Source organism: Zootoca vivipara, chromosome 2 (genome assembly GCF_965207765.1).
Source record: "Zootoca vivipara chromosome 2, rZooViv2.hap1.1, whole genome shotgun sequence".
Taxonomy (NCBI): domain Eukaryota; kingdom Metazoa; phylum Chordata; class Lepidosauria; order Squamata; family Lacertidae; genus Zootoca; species Zootoca vivipara.
Genome location: NC_142584.1, coordinates 83,124,321 through 83,149,001, shown reverse-complemented (window position 1 = coordinate 83,149,001; position 24,681 = coordinate 83,124,321). Strand labels below are relative to the sequence as shown.

The 24,681-nt window shown below is 44.3% G+C and overlaps 1 protein-coding gene across 4 annotated transcripts in view; it reads right to left on the bottom strand.

Annotated features, from left to right (window-relative positions):
- Positions 1-24,681, bottom strand: part of PLXNA1 (plexin A1) — a 298,287-nt gene that overhangs the window by 251,261 nt on the left and 22,345 nt on the right. The gene's annotated exons all lie outside the window — the stretch shown is intronic.

The window sequence follows — 24,681 nt, the reverse complement described above, 5'->3', positions numbered from 1 at the left end:
ATTTGACAAAAAGACTATCTCTGATACAGTGATATATCTCTATATTTGTTTTTCTAAGTTCATTGTACTGAAATGGAGAAAGGCAAAAGAACTGATATCTTTATTAAAGAATAATGGAACACCTCTCCATACACGTTAGTATGACAAAATAAATGATAAAAATCTACCTGCTCTTAACAAAGAATCTGACTACCTTTTTTAAAAGAAAAGAGTTACGGGTTGTGGAGTGCAATCAAATGCATAACTACATAGAAGTAATTTCCACTGCATCAGCAGGGCCTTGTGTGTCCAAGATTGCAACCTCGGACACTGTATGTGGGTGTAGAACTTTCGACAGAGGAGCATTAGAGGTTTTATAGGGAGCTTCAGGGACAGCATCCTCCTGAGTGTCCCGAGATTTCTTTGGTATGTGCTGGCTAACCTGCACTCACAGTGCATTATGAACAAATGTGTCTACATCTGCAGGATTCAGTGTATGACTAGAGCTCGCTATGCCAAGTAATTCCATATGTGTGACTTTTAAAGACAGCTCTCCACTCTTGAAGAAAATACTTTTAAAAAGCACCGCCCACACATCCCAACAGCACAAAAGATCCCACTAAAATAGATTTCAGTAAGATATTTTGCTTCTCGTCAATATTTGTGGGACCATACTGTTACATCTCCAGCTTGACCAAGTATTTAGCTCCACTAGGAGGCTGGCAAGTGGTAAGTGGTAAGGACCTAACAGAAGCAGAAGACATCAAGAAGAGGTGGCAAGAATACACAGAGGAATTATACCAGAAAGATATGGAGGTCTCGTACACCTCAGGTAGTGTGGTTGCTGACCTTGAGCCAGACATCTTGGAGAGTGAAGTCAAATGGGCCTTAGAAAGCATTGCTAATAACAAGGCCAGTGGAAGTGATGATATTCCAGCTGAACTGTTTAAAATTTTAAAAGATGATGCTGTTAAGGTGCTACACCCAATATGCCAGCAAGTTTGGAAAACTCAGCAATGGCCAGAGGATTGGAGAAGATCAGTCTACATCCCAATTCCAAAGAAGGGCAGTGCCAAAGAATGCTGCAACTACCGCACAATTGCGCTCATTTCACACGCTAGCAAGGTTATGCTTAAAATTCTACAAGGCAGGCTTAGGCAGTATGTGGACCGAGAACTCCCAGAAGTGCAAGCTGGATTTCGAAAGGGCAGAGGAACCAGAGACCAAATAGCAAACATGCGCTGGATTATGGAGAAAGCTAGAGAGTTCCAGAAAAACGTCTACTTCTGCTTCATTGACTATGCAAAAGCCTTTGACTGTGTCGACCACAGCAAACTATGGCAAGTTCTTAAAGAAATGGGAGTGCCTGATCACCTCATCTGTCTCCTGAGAAATCTCTATGTGGGACAAGAAGCTACAGTTAGAACTGGATATGGAACAACTGATTGGTTCAAAATTGGGAAAGGAGTACGACAAGGTTGTATATTGTCTCCCTGCTTATTTAACTTATATGCAGAATTCATCATGCGAAAGGCTGGACTAGATGAATCCCAAGCCGGAATTAAGATTGCTGGAAGAAATATCAACAACCTCAGATATGCAGATGACACAACCTTGATGGCAGAAAGCGAGGAGGAATTAAAGAACCTTTTAATGAGGGTGAAAGAGGAGAGCGCAAAATATGGTCTGAAGCTCAACATCAAAAAAACCAAGATCATGGCCACTGGTCCCATCACCTCCTGGCAAATAGAAGGGGAAGAAATGGAGGCAGTGAGAGATTTTACTTTCTTGGGCTCCTTGATCACTGCAGATGGTGACAGCAGTCACGAAATTAAAAGACGCCTGCTTCTTGGGAGAAAAGCAATGACAAACCTAGACAGCATCTTAAAAAGCAGAGACATCACCTTGCCGACAAAGGTCCGTATAGTTAAAGCTATGGTTTTCCCAGTAGTGATGTATGGAAGTGAGAGTTGGACCATAAAGAAGGCTGATCGCCGAAGAATTGATGCTTTTGAATTATGGTGCTGGAGGAGACTCTTGAGAGTCCCATGGACTGCAAGAAGATCAAACCTATCCATTCTTAAGGAAATCAGCCCTGAGTGCTCCCTGGAAGGACGGATCGTGAAGCTGAGGCTCCAATACTTTGGCCACCTCATGAGAAGAGAAGAATCCTTGGAAAAGACCCTGATGTTGGGAAAGATTGAGGGCACTAGGAGAAGGGGACGTCAGAGGACAAGATGGTTGGACAGTGTTCTCGAAGCTACGAACATGAGTTTGACCAAACTGCGGGAGGCAGTGCAAGACAGGAGTGCCTGGCGTGCTCTGGTCCATGGGGTCACGAAGAGTCGGACACGACTAAACAACAACAACAGGAGGCTGGCAATGTCCTGCCTACCCATCCATACCTGACAAGCTACAGAAGGCTGATTTTTATCTTCAGGGTTTTCTCTTTGCCCAGGCGGGTAAATATTCTGACCTTCCTCATTCTCCTAGCACTGGATGGCCTTGAGGCTGATCCTAGATTTCCAACACACTCCTAAAGGTCAGAACCAGTCTTCAGGCAGAAGGTGGGGCATGGGAGAGTTGCATATCACCTGAGCTTCCACCCTCAGCACTGAAGTTCATAGAGTCATTTTTCTTCAATTGCACAAAGGGAAAGAAGAAACTTGTTCTCTCTTCCAGTTTGGTTAGACATGTCACATGCCCCCAAAAGACATAGCTTTTGTCTTTTGCACACAGCTTTTGTCTTTTGCACACAGCTTGCACAAAGCTTACACATAGCTTTTGTCTTTTGCACACAGCTTACACAAAGGGCAACATACATGGAGGCAGAAAATATTGGCTACACAAGAGCCCATACTGTGAAGTTTAACCTCTGGCTTCTTTAGCCTGTGCCACTGAGATTTTTAAAAACTCAATTTAGCTCATAAGGCAACAGATCTTGGTCCATCTCTAGCCCAAACATAGGCCCTTGGAGATGAGCAAGATTAAGGCATCCCATAGTTTCTTCACACCAGGCGTTGGAAAGGGGAAAACAGTTAGAGGGACCCACATCACTTCTCTCTTTCACCAGAGCCCGGTGCAATATGAGGTTTAGACCTTTCACCCACCACCCCTGCACCCAGTTCTGTATGAGTCAGATGGCAGAAGGGAGGGGAGGGAGAGATCTGTCACACTCAGCAAAAAAGTCAGTCACCTCAGCTTCAAGTTCCCTGCAAGCTGCAGAAAACTTGAGCAAGCAGTGGGGACTATTGTGCATCTAAGACAACAGTGGCTGGCACAAAGGCCAGGGTATCCACCTTTTGCAATGTCTGCCCGATATTATATCCAAACCTTTGGTCTTCTGGTTTTAGCGCTGAAATCAAGACCTCTGCTTCTATGTTTCGATCCAGATTACGACAGGTTAGGAAAATCAGAAATCCATGCAATCTTCGTGAACTCAAGTCATGGAGAATCTGTTGGACCCCCAATATGACCACCTAGTATAATCACCAGCCTTTCAACTTCCCCTGTAGAAACATTAATGTGGATAGCCTTAGCTAAGTACTGAATGGGCTATCCAGGATTAATAATTTGCCATTCACAGACTTAGCATACAAACTTAAACGTAAGGAATTTTGGCTCACATTGCTGTGCTGTATGTAGCCATAAAAGAAGAAGGAGCTTACTTCCTTATTACCTGTTTATTGAGCATTCATTCTGATTTGTTTGCACAAAGTTTGCAAGGTTAGATGAAGTTGCATCAAGCAAATGCTATCCCATGCTTTCCAAAGCATTTTCCCTGTCACTCTCCATATTGCAAAGAGTTCAGTTTGCTAGAGGAAGTGAGTTTGTTATGCAAGAGCTCCGAATCAACTTTAAATGCAGGACCCGAATTTACCAGTATGTGACTCAAATCTCATCCAAAATAGAAAGAGCCTGGAAGCACCCACAGCTGATCAAAGCAGCAACCAATTCCTTTCACTAGGAAAATTTCCACATACTGACAGAACACTCTACAGTGGGACCTCAGTTTATGAACACCTTGGTTTGCGAATTTTCGGTTTACGAACGCCGCGGACCCATCTGGAACGGATTAATTCACTTTCCATTACTTTCAATGGGAAAGTTCGCTTCAGTTTATGAACGCTTCAGTTTAAGTACTCCGCGGACCGTCTGGAAAAGATTAATCCACTTTCCATTACTTTCAATGGGAAAGTTCGCTTCAGTTTATGAATGCTTCAGTTTATGAACAGACTTCCGGAACCAATTGTATTCATAAACCGAGGTACCACTGTACTAATATCTTCACACTCAGCCGTACACCATAGAGAAACACATTTCATCCCCCCCCCCTCTGGGTGGGGGGAGCCTTGCTCCTGTAGAGAGGCAGCTGGTGGAAGGGGAAACTGCTCATTCACCCTTCCAAGTTCTTTCTCTCTCCACTACCAGCAAACTCACACAGAGAAGTGGAAGTGTTCATTGCATTTCACCATTTACCTAATTGGACTTTAATGTGCTGAGTGGTTGGCCATTAATGAGATTTTACTTTTTATAAAGACAGGGAGAGAAAACAAAGAGAGACCATCACAAATGAGGAGAGAAATAAATGGTGACAATTTGCAAAGAGGTAGGGTGGCTGTTCGAGTAAGGAGAGAAAGTTAGAATTATGGGATCTGACTTCCAGTTCTGACACTGATTTGCCAAGTAAGTTTAAATGATTCACTACCCACCCGTGTTTTCCGCACCCTCCTAGCTGCAAAATAGGGAAAACCCAATTCTATGGATCCACAGAAACACTATTGGACCTCTCATATTGCCTATCGCCAATGTCGCAAGGGAATACAGTATACGAGTATGTCTGATATTTGGGTGCAAGAATCTATGTAGTATTCTGTATCATTGACCTTTATTTAGACATTTTGTTGAGGTTTTATGCTGAACAGGCAGTGTCTCGAACGAAAAGGAAGTAATATGATATAAATGTACATATTAAAAATAAATGCATTCTTACCCCCACTCCCCTACAAAAATACACACAGAGAGAGCACAGAGCTGTGAGACAGACACTTGATGGAAGGAAATAGAAAAGGCAATTATCAATTGCAATAACAAAGGTAGAGTTTTCCCCTAACTACGTAAGCCACAAAGATAGGGGATCACAAGAAATCCTTCTTGAAACTCCCTCCTTGTGCCCCTTAAAAAGGTAAAGGGACCCCTGACCATTAGGTCCAGTCGCAGACGACTCTGGGGTTGCGGGGCGCATCTCGCTTTACTGGCCGAGGGAGCTGGCGTACAGCTTCCGGGTCATGTGGCCAGCATGACTAAGCTGCTTCTATACTCTAAATCAGGCATGTCAAACCTGCGGCCCTCCAGATGTTTTGGACTACAATTCCCATCTTCCCCAACCACTGGTCCTGCTAGCTAGGGATCATGGGAGTTGTAGGCCAAAACATCTGGACATGCCTGCTCTAAATACTCAAAATAATGTTAAACAATCAGCCATTTGCCTGCTGAGCCAGATATGCTGGGAAACATTTCCCAAGCAGTGATCATAGGTGTTGGGGTATTCAGCAACAGCTAGTGTCTCCCCACCACCACCACCCCATTCTCATAAAAGGTATCCTTCTTACTAGCACCACACACACTGCAAGCCGGATGTCTCTTCTAGGGACAGAAGCTCCAAGCAAAGAATTGGTTAGATGATGCTACACAAGAACGATTTGGTGATAAAGCTGCACTTTCCGCCTCAGCCTTGCAAAGTGATATCCCGTTGAAATCCATTTGCTACTCTCCGTCCTGCATCACTCCTGCTCTTTTATTTACCCAAATTGCTACAGGGAAGGATTGCCTCTACAAGAGGTGGAGCTCATTTACCAACAGCCAAAGATTTATAGACACCCGCGACAGGGATGATCAGACTCGTTCGTCACCCCGAAACAGCCAGAAGAGAGTCACATCCCTCTCCTGTCTGCAGTGACAGATGTCTGCTGCAAGAGCTCTAATAGCAAAGCTCCTTCCTTCCTTGCGTCCTTACCGTGTCTCAGAAACTATTAAAACTACGCCTTCAAGAACATCAGATCCAAACTCCAGGCAGCTACAGAGAACAAAGGAAACGTCCCACATTCAATACCACCCACCATGCCGTTTAGTTGTTAATTTTATTTATTACACTGCATCTCACCCTTGCTCCAAGGAAGTAGCATTTAGCCTCTCAACAACTCCATGAGATGGTCCATGGGGTCACGAAGAGTCGGACACGACTAAACGACTAAACAACAACAACTCCATGAGATAGGTTAGACTGAGAGACTGTAACTTGCCCAGAGCTCTCTGAAGACTTTCATAACGAAGTAGCAATTTAACCTGGTGTTCCACACCCAGAATTCTAGCACCGCACCACACTGTGTGACGCTGTACTGCAAAACACAGGTGAGCCTGTCAGGTTTCCAAAGTAGCAAGGAATACCTTCAAGGAATTTGTTGGCACCACTGAGGGCAGATGCTCGTAACCGCACAACTTCTGCTGTCACATTACCTTCCTCCCGCAGAACCACTCCCATTCACTGTCAGCAGAATTGGTAAGACTCCCACAACTTGAGCACACACCAAGAAATTTTCTGCACCACACCACACTGAGGCACCCAGAGCTCCGGCTTCTGCAAGTGGATCCACACAATGGCCACCCAAGCAGGGGTTTTTGTGTACACAAGCCCTTCATCCTTGCCCACTAACATATTGGCATCTACACGATACAGCCTTTGAAAAGTTAGTTCCCAGGAGCTTCAATTGCTACACAACACAGCAGCTATTTTGCTGATGGGAATCCAGTCATTGACCCACAATACCTATTGGTTCCTCATTTGCTTCCAGGTGCGATTTATCACCTATCAGGCCCCAAATGGTATGAGACTAGGGTATCAGAAAAAAAAATCTCTTCTTGGATGAGCATTGCTGCACACTACATTCATCAGGTAAGGTGATATCCTGCTGCCTCTTATAGTACAGAGAGTGAGGAAAGGGGGCCAGGCCACCTCCACAGCACAGCCTAGATCATGGGTAGGCAAACTAAGGCCCAGGACCTGGATCCAGCCCAATCACCTTCTAAATCTGGTCCAGCAATCAGCATATTTTTACATGAGTAGAATGTGTCCTTTTATTTAAAATGCATCTCTGGGTTATTTGTGGGGCATAGGAATTTGTTCATTTTCCCCCCCCAAAAAATATAGTCCGGCCCCCCACAAGGTCTGAGGAACAGTGGAAAAGTTTGCTGACCCCTGGCCTAGATCATGGAGCTCCCCACCTAGGGGTACCCAGCAATCTACCAAATACAGCAATGACATGCCCGGCCCTCTCCTTCCACTCCACAAAATTTAGTTGACTGAACTGAGGTCACAAGGTTCCACACGCCTGCTGCAGCCACAAGCAACCAATGATGTGGAGATGGGGATTCCGAAAATGCTCTAAAGACAAGGCAGGGAACCAGCCCCCTCACTTGGTGTCTTGGCTCAGACAAGCTGCACAGGGAAATCCTCTGGCAAGCGTCAAGTGTCTAGAATTCCCTACAGGGAGTGGCACTAATAGGAAAAAAATACCCCGGGCAACTCCTTGGCTCTACTAGGATTATGCGACAACATCTCAATGCAGAACAGGAATCCCAACAGTGTGCCTGGCATCCTTGCTCGAGGGTGCATCAGACTGTGCTTCGAGGAGACTAGCAACAGCTGCAAAAAAAAAAAGCCTGACCTGGCATATAAAAGGCTACAGTCCCTGGACAAAATTAAAATTAAAACAGCTCCTAAAAGTGACAGCTTTTTTGCTGGAAAAGTAGGCAAGGATGCAGCCGACACACCCCTGGCAATAGAACCGCTTTGTTTGGGAGAGACAGCAGTAGTAATAACCCACAGAAATTGGGCTCCTCCAAACAACCTATTTATTGAGCATTCATCCTGATTTACTTGCAAAAAGCTTATGTAGAGGCTGCTTATCGAGCATTTATTGTGCTAAGGCAGCGGAGCACTTTAATGCACTTTAACTGAGCAAACCTAAATTTCTTGGTGTAAGCTTGAATCTCTCCACAATAAACTGACGTTCTGGAGGCAACCCACTGACAAACCTGGTCGGGTAGACACACTGCAAACACCACTGTACTGATTGTCCCTGTGAGAAGCACCTCTGCATGGAATCTGCTTCTTATTCAGTACAGATAGATCACACATCTTGCGCTGATTTCTCATATGTGATTGCAGCTTTATGCAGATTGTGAAAATTAAAGGGGGGGGGGACAGATCCAAAATCTCATGGGAGCCCTAGCTCAACCTTCCCAGAGCCTGATAGGCAAGGTGAGGGGTTTAAAAAGAGCTTCCTCTTGGGAAGGCCCACTCAACACCAGCTTCAGATAGATAGGGATGGTCACATGGGGCAGTTCTGGCTTCACACAATTTTGCCTCTATGTGCAGTAGCTCAGAATGTAACCCCTGCATGTGATGAGATCTACCTGTACCTATCCCTCAAACTACAATATACTTCCGAAATAGGCAGGCCCTTCCCACTAGAGGGCCAATAATGCATACAGATTTCATAGAATCATATACCGGTATTTGTAGAGTTGGAAGGGACCACGAGGGTCATCTAGTCCAACCCCAGCAATGCAGGACTCTTTTGTCTGAGGTCGGACTTGAACCCACGACCCTGAGATTAAGAAGCTAATGTTCTAAGATGCTCCCTTTCATTGCAGAGATCCATGAGCATCAAAAAAAGAGTGGTCCGTTGTCCTTTATTTCTCTCCAGTTACAAGGAGGAAGATCCAGTACATAGATAGGGAAAGGTCAGAGAGACCTCTGTTCCACTTGTGCCAATGCACATCACAACCAGCACAAGAAGAACTCAAGCCAACATCAGTAAGGCAATTGGCAAAGCTCCATATGAGATATGAGGGGAGTCAGGGAAATCTTAGAATGGGCAGAAACATCAGTCCCACGTACGATGCAAAACTATTGATTGTGTATACAAGCATCCTTTCTTCCTCCAACCTTGGACATCTGACAGCACACACTTCCCCATTATCAGAGCAGGACGTTTATGAGCATGCTTGTGACCAGCAAGCAGTACAGGAAAAACCAAAGTGCAGCCTTTTAACAGCATCCTGAGAGCAGCATTCCTGTTAACTCTTCTCTGGCATGCATGGGAGTAATTCAAGCAAGGTCTTGGCTTGTGTTCGAGATAGTAAGTGCAGTTCTAACCAGTCCATGCAACTCTTTCCAGCTGAGCAGGTGCCAGGTTGCAGCTGCCCTTGCTGTTTGTTTCACAAACAGAACTCATAACTCCTATTCCCACCAGAAACAACACCAACTCCCAAAGCTTGCCAACCAAAGGGACTAAATTAGTCCCTGCCCGAAACCCAAATCACAGTGCTGCACTACAGACTTAGGCAGATGTATGTTCCACTGAATTCAGTAGGGCTTACTCCCAGGTAAGCGGGGTTAGGACTGCAGCCTTACTCACTGATATGCAAAGATGAGACCTGGGGTGAAGGGGTGCTGTATGTACACACACACACTTCCAAATTCTGTGCGTGGATTCACATAACATATGTGGATAGGGATAATGTTGCCATTAGTCTAAATAAAACTGTACAATTAAAGGATCTGTGATAAGCCATGGGCCCTACAATTAGACCTGGCTCAGAAGAGAACTGTAATTGATTGGGTACCACAACAGTACTCCCATTTTTTCAGATGGCAACACTCTGCTTTAATATTTTAACCAGGTCTTGCCAGTCCCCGACTCCTCAAGGGCTTTGAACGAAGAAACAAAATACATGGGTCTGTTGGCCAGGCAGATGCAAAACCCATCATGGATGAAGCTTTCTGGATGACCTTGGGTCTGTCACTTTGAGAAATGATTCTAGGCATGGCCAACCTAAAGGTTCCATACTGTCTCCCAACAGCTCATTCCTGTCCTGTGGGGCTCGAACCCATGACCATAGCTGCCAAGTTTTCACTTTTCTCACGAGGAAGCCTATTCAGCATAAGGGAAAATCCCTGTAAAAAAGGGATAACTTGGCAGCTATGCCCATGACTCTGAGATTAAGAGCTACCAACTGAGATGATCCTTTCTTTAGTAAAAGGCGAAAGATTTATACGATCTGAGGTGAAACCAGAGTATTACTTTGTGTTTTCTCTTCCCCCACCCCCTCTTTGAACGGGGCTCTTCCTAGAGTTTTGAGACCATCTTTTCTGCTTCTTTTCTGAGGAAACCCAGCCTCTCCGCTTCCACAATAAAACAGAACCTTGGGATGCCAGAGGCCTGGGTTCCTTACACAGGGCATTCCTCTGTCATAATGGAGTTTTGTGGCAGGCAGGAAATTTGTCCCATTCAATATAATCTAGCTGACTGATTTCCATCAAGTTGGTTTGTAACACCTTGATTGAGCTACCGTAAGTAGCTAATCTTATCCCTACAAGCAGCAGGGTGTAGATTGCCAAGCACCATGGAAAGCTTAACAATTCAATTGCACTGCCTAAATAATAGCACTTCCATTATTAATATCAGAGTAATGAACCACAGGTACGTTACAGGTACCCTTCAAGATTGTTCCCAAGACAGGCAGCCTCACGCATAGAGAGGCAATTTGCAGGGACAGGATCTCCTCTCCCTTAGCTCATTGAGAAAGCCACTACTGTACTTGAAAAGGTAAAAGGTTAAAGGTAAAGGTAAAAGACCTCTGGATGGTTAAGTCCAGTGAAAGGCGACTATGGGGTGAGGCACTCATCTCACTTCAGGTCAAGGGAGCCGGCGCTTGTCCACAGACAGCTTTCCAGGTCATGTGGCTAGCATGACTAAACCACTTCTGATGCAATGGGACACCGTGACAGAAGCCAGAGCACACAGAAACACCATTTACCTTCCTGCCGCAGTGGTACCTGTTTATCTGCTTGCACTGGTATGCATTTGAACTGCTAGGTTGGCAGAAGCACCGACTTTCCAATCGGTAAGCTCAAGAGGCTCAGTGGTTTAGACCACAGCACCACCTGCGTCCCTCTGCTAGGTTGGCAGAAGCTGGGACAGAGCCTACTTGAACAACTGAAAGAAGGAACTCTATTATCCTTCATAATGATCCTGGGAATGGGGTGGGGGGCATAGCTGCCGAGTTTTCCCTTTTCTCACGAGGAAGCCTATTCAGCATAAGGGAAAATCCCTTTAAAAAAGGGATAACTTGGCAGCTATGGTGGGGGGCTATTAACACCACTAAACTTCACACCTGAAAAGAATTCCCTCCTCTATTACTACTAAACCAAAGGGAATCCTTGCCCGTTTAACACATAGCTGGAAGGGGCCTTGTGGGCCATCAAATCCAAGGCATCTCTCAGTGCTGGAAACCCAGAGCCAGAATGTCCCCAACACATGGCTGCCCAGCCTCTGCTGAAAGGCCTCCAGTGAAGCAGAGCCCACCACCACCTGGTTGGTTCCATTGGTTGGTTCCATTGCTGAACTTCCCTTACTGTTAAAATACTTCTTCCAATGGTCTCTGATATAGGGTGAGGAGTCTGATGGGTGAGCTGCCTTCTGTCACAGTGCTGCATTGGTGGAAAATTATGAGTGATTATCTTGCTGCGACAATCCCGTTATTAGAAGCACAGATCCCCATGCCAACCTCTATCCTCTGCTAAGGCCACATGACAATTGCAATGCACTCACGAGATGGCCTGGTGGTAGTACGAAAGCTTCTGGTACCAACTGGCTGAGTTGTCTTAATATTACTGGGTAGAGTGGGCAGGCAGAAAGTCACTGGCCACCACTGGATTGGAAGCCTGAACAGGTCTTGCCAGTCTTCACCAACCTAGTGTTTTCCAGTTGTTTTGGACTCTCAATTTCCACCACTCCCATGCTGGCTGAAGCTGGTGACAGTTGTACTGGAGGGCTGGTCTAAAAAGAAGGGGGAAAGGCCAGATAGAGGGCCCTGAGAAAGAGAAAAGTAAGGTGGGAAAGAGAATGGGCAGAGGGGAAAGCTGAATATGGAGCTATAAGAGACAGAGAGATAGGGAAGTCTGAAGTTCATAGTTTGATTTGAAAGAGCAGCCAATTTTTTAGCTGCAGGCCTCTAGTCCCTCTTTACTAGCTCAGGTGACTGAAGTTACTTTCTACCAAATCACAGTTAATCATTTTGTCATTAACATCACTGTCACAGAACTCCATCTGAAAACTGTGCCAGCGCCTTGGTAGCTCAGGCCCACATGCAGAGTTCTCTGTAGAGTTTGCTGCTCTCATCTCCATCCCACCTCCAGGTGGTCAGTCCCAACAGCTACTAGGATTTTAATGAGCCTTCCAGGCCTGCCTCTGGCAACCAGATGGTCCTTGACAGGGTCTTGATATGTCAAATCACAACATTATAACACATTCATCCTAACTATCTCCTGCATTCTGTGCATTTTGGTTCCCTTTTAACGTACTGCTCTAGATTGGCCACATGCACACTTGTCCCAAGGCACATGAAGTGGTGTTACAAGTCCTTTATGATTATAAACTTTTAATCTATGAAGTCAACCAGCACAGACTTTGATACATTCGGTGAAAATTGCAATTGCAAAAACTCCCTCCATATATATAAGGTTTGCTTAACTTTTGTTATGGTAAAAGTTTGTCAGAAGCTTCATTCACAGCACTTCAAATATACACACAGCTTTAAAACATTCAAAACAAAAGCTGATCCACAGAAACAGCATTTTGCTTTCATTTGGCTTCCAACTACAAACCTCAGACTAATGCTCCTGAGTCCTCTATTACACACTGCCCCTGACATTCCCCCACCCCACCCCGCCTAATTCTGATGGCCTGGCAACCTGCCACAGGGCTGTTGTAACCCAGCAATTTGGAATCACAGTTTTACAGCCCGGTTAAAACTGAGGCTCCTGATCACAAAGAATTTGCAGTCTAAACCAGACCCTGCAAATAATGGCAATAAACTGCAGCAAGGAAGGAGGGAGCAAGAGCAAAGGAAGATGCTAGATTAAGCAAATGAGAAGTGGGAGATCGATGTCATGCAAATAGAGCTATAGATAAATACTGCTGAAGGGAAGCAATGTTCCTTTGGCAGAACTTGCCAGATCGCCTTTTTAATGTATTTGTAGTCTATCACTGTTTATATTTGAAGGCAGAGTTATAAAAGCAGGAGTAAATAACCCCACAGAGGAGGCTGAGATCAGGACCAAAAAAAGAGGAAGGCGGCCACTGTACAGAAACAAGCAGATAGCAGATTTCTTTTTAGGGAAAGAAACAGGAAGACAAGAAAAAAAACAAGACAGAATATAGCCAGGGCTATGTGAATGCAAGGTTTTCATGTGTTTTCCACAGAAAATGGAATTATTAAAAACTTTAGCTTTCATTGATCACAGCCCCCCCCCCAATTCCTAGCTCTCAAGGTTGCAGAGTAGAGCCTGCTGATTCTGAGAAACAAGTTGGGCAGAGATCCCAGTAGTAAACTGATGAGGCTCCACTCTCCTCCTGTCTCCCACTCCTGCAAATCTGTAAGCCACTGACTCTTGCTTTCCCTGAATTTCTCTCTCTCTAGTCTGCTACCTGAAAACAGAAATAGGTGCATCAGTCAGTTTCAGGCTTTCTGATCCTAACAAGTCCACAGTCTAGCCTTTACACTAGGGTAACACCTTGATCCCCCAACTAAAGCCAGAGCCCTTCAGAATACACGAGAAGTATCAGAACAAAAACACCACCTTTACGGAGCCCTCATTTATGCAGAACTCTAAATCAAACCATGGCTTAGCATGAGTGAACAAGCCTGCAGGCTTCCAGGCAGATGATAGTAGTTTTCTTCCTCTTCTGGTTGTTCTGCTCCTTCCCTCGGTTGAGGTAAACCAAAATTTGGTTTGGCATGTCAACCCAACCTGGGTTTGTGGTTTATCTCTCCCAGAACAAACCTTGGTTATGGGTCACGGTTTGTCCGCAAAAAGCTAAACCATGACTCTAGGTTCAGACAACATGCTAAGCCAAGCCATGGCTTAGCACAGCAGCAGAGAACCTGGAGAAGGAGCAAAGCAGCTGGGACCTCCTCTCCGGGAGCCTGTGCATTGGATCATTCACACAAAGCCATGGTTTGGTTTGGTTTGGTTTGGTTTGGTTTGGTTTGGTGTTACCTGTGAAGCAGGCCTAAGTTTGTCATTTCACCCCCACTCCTCACTCTTTTAACACTCCAGTGCATAATTACAGACAATTATAGGGTAAAGTTTTATTAGGAAAAGCAGATACCGAGAATAAGTGAAGGAACAAGCTGCAACATAAAATAAAAGCACTGGCAATTTTCAGACTGTCAGTTCCGAGGTGTCACCTTTCAGAATACCAGCCACTGTTCCAGCATCTCTCATCTTATGGCCAATGCTGATCCAATACAGAAAGCAACCCAGCTTCTCCTGGCCTTCTCTGCCCAAATGTGTGTAGCCCAGCAAGATTCCACCACCGCAAAGGTTCAACAAACCTATGAGCTGGTTGCATCATTTTAGTGCCTTTCCATTTCTGCTCCAACACACATTTCAATGCTCAGCAGAGGCAAATACAAAGAACCAAGAGACCACCCTGGGAGCCATGGGATGCAAAGTGCAGCACCACCCAATGTCAAGGAGCAGGGAGGAGGCAATGCTACACTTTACAACATTTCCTGGTGTTCAGTAAGATCTTTTTCTCATTTCACCTGCATTTTATTGGTATGGAAGATGGCAGCCTCACGCTCCTCCAGGCCTCTTATTAAAGAGCAGGTTGCTACAACCTGAGATTGCATCAGTATTAATGGCTACCTAAAGCCATCAAAAATTGATTGAAAGAAAACAGGGGAAGGCTGATATTATTTTGTTGCATTTAAATCCAGAATGATTTGGGCTGCCCAGGTCTGGATCATATTAAGTGGAAGATGAGGCTCTGCAGTGATTGAATGATGGGGAAGGCTCTGTATTAAGAGCTCAGGGACAGCTGGCCAATCCAATTTGGCTTCCTGCTCATAAAACACCAAGGCCCATACAAGTGCCTTGCTGTCACAGCAAGTGGTTCCCACCCCCCGCCACCAGTTTTTAAAGATGAAAGAGCAAGCAGAACACTTTAAATATTAACCAGTCCTAGACCCTCTCAAAATGGACACAGCCCCAATACACAGGTCCTTGGTCCTGTGAATAATAATAACTATGAGTTATTACACTGTACTTTGAAATGACACTTTTTATGAAACACTGAGGGGCACCTAACAAGGTGAGTGGCTTGGAAAACAAAATTCTTATTTTATGTGTGTGGAGCAGTGTTCAGAGCCCTCTCAATTACTCCCTCACCATAACCACTATGTATAAGGCACTCTATTGGAATGCCAGTCCCAGTCCTAAAAGGTTTACAAACTTTTTAAAGAAAAAGATGGAAGAAGACACCTCCCAGAAAAGAGCAAGGCTGTACTCCAAAATGACTCTTTATATATATATATAGAACACTAAGGGTCATCTAGTAGAGGCGAGTTGCTTGCTAAACAAAATTCTTATTCATTCCAATTTGTGGTAATGATAGTAGAAAAAATGCATGCATGAACACAATTCACATTTTAGTACGTTTACACCTCATCTTCCTTCCACTATGGAACACAAGGCAGCATACATGTGGTATTCAGGCATCCCACCTAGACCCAAACCTGCTTCGCTTCAACAAGGTGGTTGCATTACATCCCTTGAAATCTGAGATTCTTGTGTCAAAGGCGGGAGAGGAAAATCTGAAACAAACAACTCCCAGTCTTATTCTACTGGGCACATGTATGTGGACCAGTCCTCAGTCATCGTCCCCCCTCCACCCCAATCACTGGCTTCTCCCCCACTGTGTATAATGCACAGGACTGGTTTGCAAACTTAAAAGAAGAATATGGAGGTAGGCACCACCCAGAAAGAAACAGCAGCCTTATTCCACCTTGAGCATGACAATCTGAACCTGGCAAAACACCTACTGGCTAGCATGGCCTTCAGCCGTCATTGCCTCTCCCCCACCCAGCTATGCTTAACGCAGGAAGCATCATTCCCACTCGCTTGCCAACAGGAAGTGAATTCTCTTACACAAACATGGCCACCATGGTTACAGGACTTTGCAAACTCTCTAGGCAGACGCCTTGGAGCTTAGCCCAGGTCTGAAATGGACTGTGTTATATATTTCTAACCCCCCCCCCCCCAAAAAGGGGGGGAAATAAATAAATAAAAGTTTGCCTGGAGCAACCCCACTCAGCATGTTAATGCCGATTCAGAGAGCAAGGCAAAGAGGCCTAAAAATACATTCCATTATTCTAACCGGACAAAAAAAGTAAACAGTGCCAAACTTCCTAAGGGGGAGCGAGGAGGAGGGAGGTCTCCTCTGCAATGACTCAGACAGCAACAATACAATGCGACACAGTGGCAAGTCCAGAGGCAGAGGAAAGCAATGCAAAAAAACCAAAAGCACTAAGGCTGCCAGCTGCCTTGAGAATGTTTGTTGTTATACACACACGTGTGTGTGTGTGTGTGTGTGTGTGTGTGTGTGTGTGTGTGTTGTTTGTGCATATGTACCTTTGCTTGACTCACATATGTGCAGCAGGAAACTTGACATCAGCTGGAAATCTGGCCCAACAGCCGCATTGCTGACAGATCCAAATCATCCCCCTTTTATCCCAAGCTGGAAAGGAAATTTGCTAACAGCTCCACCTTTAAAAGTGGCCAAGAGACCCTTATTGTTTCAAACTCTGGTTACAGCTGCTCTGTGAACAACACTGGGCTGGAACCTCTGCCTGCCTGGCTGCAGCCAATGCACACAAACTTCAAAAGAGCCTTTCATTGTAAAGCCGCTTGCCTGCTTTCTAGTAAAGGTGGTGGAGAAGGATGCTCGCCCAGGGCCACAGCCCCCTGGGCTGCTCCTCCCTCTTTAGACTCAAGAGAAGCCAGGAAAAGGTAAGGATGTCTTGTGATTTTTGAAGCAGCACTGAATAGTTCGGTGCAGATGTAATGTTTTCCAGTCTCTTGACCATGGTTAAGAGATCTGCAGTGCCCCTCAGGCTCGTCCCCCGCCCCGCAATCCACCTCGCACACCCCTACTCCCCTGTCCCACTTCAACTCCCCCCCCCCTTTCCCTTCTCAGCAATAATTATATCTGCACTAAACCAGCACTGGAAGCCCTAGTTAGAAGCAGGTTTCAAAGGCTGGTTGAAATCTTGCTATGGAGTTGGCAGTTGTAGATTTGGCTCGCACTCATTAACAATACTATGGAATTTGCAGCGGCATAAACAAATGTACTGGTTTCTCAGATAATACCAATTGGGAGATACCAGTGTAAGATCTCTGAAAACTATTTTAATTAGCAAAGTGAGGCACCGTCAGTTACAAAACATTTTCAATTCAGAACCTTGGCAAGACTGTAATAGATTTAGTAATAGGGGGGAGCGAATCCAACAATTATTCCAACCGTTACGTTATTGCAACCTTTTCAGCTTACCAGATGGAATGATCCCCCCCCTCCACCTTCCATGTACTGTTCCGGGGATTCTCTTGGCCCACCGAGAGCCTTTGGGGGGCACATTGGCAGGAATTGGGGAAGCCCCATTGTGCAAACAAAAGTCCTTGAGCAGGGCTTCCACTGCTAGGGTGAATCCCGCCCGTTGTGATTTATCTTCCATTTAGTCTGAAAAGTATTTTCTGGTCCCTTTCTTTCAAATGTGCTCCAATTTATGATTCAGAAACACATTTTCAATGTTCAGATGCCACAGCAACCAGGTTTTAAACTCTGAGCTTTCTCTGTGCTTTCTTTCCACTTTGCCCTACAAGACAAGTCTATAGCTGAGTTAGGAAAGATGTGGTCTATGCTGAATGGGGCTGATGAGAACTGGAATCCAATGACATTCGGAGGGCCACACATTCCCCCCACTTGAAGGTCTACAGTTACACTGCTGGACACAGAGCCCCAAAACGATGAAGTATGAACATCACTGTTGGACAACCTAACAAAGTTCTCCATGAAGGTCCCAACTGGAGGAAGAAGACAGGACAGAGAATGAAGAAAGGGCTGTGAGTGGAAGGCAGCCCTTTTCACATTCTCTGGACCCCCGGGAAACTCAACAAACCTGCTGTACCTGGAACTAGGTGTGGAAAGTACAGCTGAATGGGACACAGCTGTGGGCAGCCTGAGGAAGTAGAACCCACCTTGATTGTCTGCCCATCAAAAGCAAATCTAGAATGAGAGACTAGGGTGGTGTCTGCTGTTTCCAAGAATGCTTCTCATTGTGATATTTTTGTGGGTGAGCTGAGCATTTGTTTGGACTCTGGGCGACAACCCAGAGGTTGAGAAGGAAGGTGTGTGTCAGAAGGAAAATGAACTGGTATTTATTCATATATATTAGCAAATTTTTATTAATGTAACATTTCTATATGTATTTTTGTAATATTTGTTTAAGTTGTTGTTGCTTCTGTTTTCTGTACACTGCTTAGATATATTTTAAATGTATTAAGTGGTATAGAAATTAAATAATCCATCAACACTGTACAATGATTTATCTGTCCCATCTCTGCAAGGGTGATAACAGCTTAATTAACATTCACCACAGTATTATTATTGTTATTGTTATTATTGTCATTCCACCATCAGTGTAAACAGCACAAGGATATTACATTGTAAATGTAGGTATGTGTGTGGCAAAGGCAATGGTAATGACCCAGCAGGAGGAATAGAAGCAAATGTAAAAGGGGGTGGATTTAAGCAGTTGCAGTGTCTTAGGCTTCATTTTTTCTTCACATGAAGATCAAGGGGTTGAAGGGTCAATAGAAAAGCCATGTGTTATTTTGAACGAAGATCTAATAAAAAAACAGGATTTCATAGGGGTGTGATCTCTCTTCCTCTACAATTCTGCACATAGAGTTTCACAATGAAGCACAGAAGGGAGCCAGCTCACCACTGTATATTCTGAATATTAAAAAAATCTTCACGCTGCATGCAGAAAGTCACTTTTAATCTGGCGAGTGATCACTTCAGAGAAAGAGAGCAGCATTTCTGGACTCTGATTACAGAGGCAAGAAAAAGAACATGATGCCATGACCTTAGCTATTCCTGATACCAATGTTTAGGTCACATATGTACATAACGACTAATTAATAATATAGTACATTAGAGTGAAAAATGCTTATTAATAACACCTATCCCAACCAACTTTACAACAATTTTGTGATGTGGGTCACTAGTGCCATTACAATATGATAAATGGGGAGTTAAGATGTAGAGAGAAGGATCTGTTCAAAATGACTAATGAGTATATGTTTGAACTGCAAGTAATTTCAAAGCCTTCTGGTTCCAAGGCCTACAGAAGAAAAAGACCATGAAAATGAGCCATAAGTGAAACCTTGGGCTTCACATCTGCTTCCTAATCTCTGAGCATCTCTGCAAATCTAAAGCTGCTTTACTCATTTCTCCTAGTCTTCTAGAAGCATAAGTAGGTGCTGAGAGAGAGAGAGAGAGAGAGAATTACCAATAAACAATTTAAATCATCCCGCTTTGTAACTCAGAAACCCACACGCCTGCTAAAAATTCAGATCAGTATAATTCCTCTGATATAAACAGCAGTGTTCCTCATTTAAAAGAACAAAATAATTCAATGTCCCGATTTTCTAGTGTAAATTAAGTCATGCAGAAAACTCCTAGGTATCTTGACAGGCTGGCCTGGTGTCAAATGTAGACAGACTCCCCATTTCAGAGATATTTGTTTTTCTTATACAGTATTATTGTTTTAAATAATAGTAGTAATAATAACTTGACCCCATGTCAAAGTTTTAACTCCACTCATTACAAGCATGTGATTTCATATGGTCCAACCTACCTTCCAACACTTGCCTACCTAGCTCATTAACAAGACTTTCAACAGGAACACAACAAGTTTTTATTCTCTTGTCCTCCGTGTGAAGATACAGTAATTCAGAGTAGGTCTGATTATTTCAGGTATCTACCAGGGACCCAGGTGGCGCTGTGGTTAAACCACTGAGCCTAGGGCTTGCTGATCAGAAGGTCGGCGGTTCGAATCCCTGTGACAGGGTGAGCTCCCGTTGCTAACAGCGTTTCCATGTGCTGCTCTGGTTTGCCAGAAGCGGCTTTGTCATGCTGGCCACATGACCTGGAAGCTATACGCCGGCTCCCTCGGCCAATAATGCGAGATGAGAGCGCAACCCCAAAGTCGGTCACGACTGGACCTAATGGTCAGGGGTCCCTTTACCTTTACCAGATACATAATATTCCTTATGTCACTGCTTATTTAACCACAAGTCTTGCTATAACTTGTCCTTTCATTACAGATACTAATGACATCTAAATGCATGACAGCATTAATTTAAGTCTTTTCAGGATATTCCATGGCAGAGAAATAAAAGCTTAAAATATACATTGTGAGTAACTTATGAGTCCCCAGAACTAAAAGTCTAAGAACACATTTAAATTGTAGGGGAGGGGTCTGGCTCATGATGTTAACTCAGGGAACCAGCAATTCAGAAAATACTTGCCTACAGGTAAATTCATTAACCCAGTCAACCAGATGGCCCATCTACAGACTTATCAGACAGAAACAAACTGAATCAGTATTTTCAGGGAATGGATTCAAACCAGGATCCAAAGAAACCTAAACAATGGGCACATGGACTGTGATTCACTGGGTGTTTGTGCCAATTAGAACTAAGGTACTGTTCTGAAAGAAACACTTAGGATGCATCCACACCTCCTGCTTCTACTACTGCAACAGAAAGAATGGAGGACACTGTTCGTTGTTGCAAAGAACTAGCTCCCACCAATATTGTTCTATTCACAATAGACATGAGAACCACACAATGTGGTTCCATAGCTGTCTCAGAAGCACAGCACCGTGGAAGCACCCAAAGTGATGAGCATAAGTTAGATTCTGATTTCCACTTAATGCAGGGATGGGGGACAGTGGCACTCTAGATGATGCTGGACTACAATTCCCATCACCCCTGACTATTGGTCATGTTGGTTGGGGCTGATGGGAATTGTAGTCCAGCCACATTTTCCCCACTCCTAATTAATGGGACCTAGAAACAGCAAGAAGGAAGTAGAGGAAACAAGGCATGGACTAGGGTTATACCACCTGCTAAGATGCACAATGGTGGTTATTCCACAGAGCACAGATCATGGACACTCTACATGCCGCCTCGATACAGAATTTAGTATATAAGGACACTAGGATACAGTGCTCCATCTTGACTTATTACTATGGCATTGCATGCTGGAACTTGTAGTCTCATCTCCACAGACAGCACCTGTGCTCTAATGATAACAGGAACAGAGGTGTCAGATGGTTAGATTTATGGAGGCCTTGGGCTTCTGCTTATCAAACAATGCAGCACCAGTACAAGCAAAGTTTTATAGTCCAGGTAATGAACAACAGGTTTTGAGAGGAGGGTTTGGAAAGACAAACTGTTTGAGTTGAAAGAAAAGTCATTCTGCGGCATTTTAAAAGGGCATGCAGTAAAGTATCCTAATCTTCTACATTATCAGAGAAACAATGAGGCCCATTAGATTAACAAGAGGCAGCAGGAAAGGAATGACTCTCCAGACTGAAAAGAGAACAGATATTGAATGAAGACAGCACAGGTAATCATACATAAACAGACACACACACACACACACACACACACACAGAGAGAGAGAGAGAGAGAGAGAGAGAGAGAGAGAGAGAGAGAGAGAGAGAGAGAGAGAGAAATGGATAGAAAACAACCAACACTTATTGTCGTAGCAAACCACCTAAAATTAGGAACAGAGGCCTCTTTAAATAAGGGTTCTGTTAATAACGTGGCAGTAAATTAACTAGTACCCGAAGGCTTTCTTCCTCACCAGATGGTTCCCTGAGACTCTTTATGGCAACTAAACGAGATTTCAAATTCTGGTTAAAAGCAAACTTTGCTTAATATTAATTATGATTTAGGTTAGTGTCAACATCACCCTGGTTAAGCCCAGGACAAATTTGCAAGAGAAGGCAGAGTAGCTGGAGAGTCTCTGGCCCTCTGCTCATCTATTAAGCATGGTTGAGGCGCAGAGACCAGCTCTAGATCACTGTCACTAAGTATTATGTTTGTTAGAACTTCTTTGGTCATACAGTCAAACAACATCAGCGTAATATGGGCATATGCACCTGCTAATTATTATTGCAGTAATCAATTATTTTCATTGGCAGACCAGTAGTAATATCACTGATCTGGTAAGATGAGTCAGCTACACCAGTGGCAGCAGCACGGCCCAGTAAAAAGAAAAAAGAGAAGTGTGCAATTTCTACCCTCAACATAAATTCATCCAAGGACAACAGAAGGACTGTAACTCACAGTCTCATTAGCTGCCAAGCCACAGACTATGAGGTCCTCTGAAATCTTTATTATTTATTTGATTGGCAAGCTATATAGCTAATGGTTAACAAGCCCTGAGAGAGAGTCTTCAGGATGCTCATCTTCCTACTACAAAAGTCTTAATAAATAAACAATCTGCCAGAGTTCCTTCTGACAGACAAGTTAAGAAATATATGAGGCATGTTAGAAAGCTGTGTGTGTGTGGAGAACAAAGCCAGGGTGTTTGACAAGAACTTTCCTACTGACAGCTATCCTGTTTGGACAAGAGAATTCCTTGCAGTTTCGGTCTGAACTGAAATCTTTTCCCTCTGCGTAAAAAAAACACCCACATTCCGCAGTTTCGAGAGCTTCCCAGAGGAACTCACCCTCTCGTCCCGTGATCAGCAGAGAGCCTCTCCTCCATTTCGCCTTTAGTGTTCCCTACCTAATTCCCGAAGCCTCTTGCAGAGTTTCCGTAGGCCAGAGCTGGGGGAAGGGGTGGCGGAAAGAGGGACTGGACAGGCAACTCAGCAGAGTATTTCCGTGCTCAACGAGGAGGAACAAAAAAAGCATGAGAAGGGAAGGTGATCCAATAAAATAGGCTGCGACAAAGCAGAAGTCCCTCACCCCACCCTAACACAAAGAGAGGCTTCAGTAACCTAACAAACGTCCACACTCCTAGACTATTCTTTCTAATATTGCAGATTATATCTACTCTTCCCTCTACACACAAACCTTCAGCTGGAAACCTTCAGTAATAAGCCTCAGTTCTCTCGCCCAATTCAGGCGACTCAGCACCGATCTCAGCCCACTTGCAGCTTCACCAAGAAGGCTTTGACCTTCACCAGGCAGAAGTTTATTATCCTCATGAACAGCTTAAATACAGTACAGTGGAACCTCAGTTTATTAACACCTCGGTTTACAAATTTTCGGTTTACGAACGCCGCGGACCCACCTGGAACGGATTAATTCACTTTCCATTACTTTCAATGGGAAAGTTCGCTTCAGTTTATGAATGCCTCAGTTTATGAACAGACTTCCGGAACCAATTACACCCATGCTTCGGGTTAAGTACGCTTCAGGTTGAATACTCCACTTTCCCATTACTTTCAATGGGAAAGTTCACTTTAGTTTATGAACGCTTCAGTTTAAGTACTTCGCGGACCGTCTGGAACAGATTAATCCACTTTCCATTACTTTCAATGGAAAAGTTCACTTCAGTTTATGAACGCTTCAGTTTATGAACAGACTTCCGGAACCAATTGTGTTCATAAACCGAGATACCACTGTACCAGAATGCTGAACGTCAAATTGTTTCTGTACTTGATGTTACCAGCCACAGGGGCGGGGAACATTTGGCTCTCTAACTCCCATCAGTCAGCAGAGTCAACGTTCAGCGATGATGAGAGTTGTCGTTCAACAAGATCTGGAGCGCAACAGGTTCCCATTCCCTGTATTAAATAGTTTGGGGATGCCTCCTACGGGAAGTAACTGCCCCCACGTGCATTTTTAACTTATGATAAATAATCCCTCTCTTGCAAGTCCAGTGCAGGTGAACAGCCTCACTCTTCCAACCAAGACAGAAACCCTTTAAAAAAAAAAAAGTGAATCATCAAAGTCGAATTTTGTGCACATAATATACCTGAACTCTTCACCTTCCAACCATCATCCAGCCTTTATATCTTAATGCAGAGACGGGGCTACCTCTGGGCTGGATCATCAGGCCCTATACTCCCACAATTTCACTTGTAAAAATAAAATAAAATAGGAGCTATTTTGTGGTATGATGTTACTTGTCTGTTTGGGATTTTTCATACAAATGTCAATATCAGTACAGAATATGCTTGACCACATAACTGTGATGCCCTTAGTATTGTTATGTAGCAAGGAGACAGACTGCACCAAAGGGTTGAGTCACACAGCAAAAAAATACTCTTTAAAACCCCAAATCTAGGATTGCAATACGTCCAGGAAATCCCGGACATGTCCTCTTTTGCGGGGGGGGGGGATTAACATTTTAAAGGAAATATCCAGGATTTGGGGGGCTTTATTTATTTATTTAGGGTGGATTTTTGGGGGGGGGGCTTGGGCAGCTTGGACGGCGTGGGTAGCTCCGCATGCGACAGCCTCTGCCAACCCGAGCTGGGAAAGAGGCGTGCAGGCATGGTTGTGGCAGCTCCACACATCCACCCAACTTGGGCTGTTCTCTTTTTTGCTTTTCAAGATGTGGCAACCCTACCAAATTGTTGTCTGGAGAACAGAGCAGACCCTGTGAATCAAGAAGCTGGCTAGATCTGGCCTCAATTGTATAAATAGTTTGTGGCTTCCTAAAACCCACTTACTACCAAAAGGTTCTTTCTAAGCAC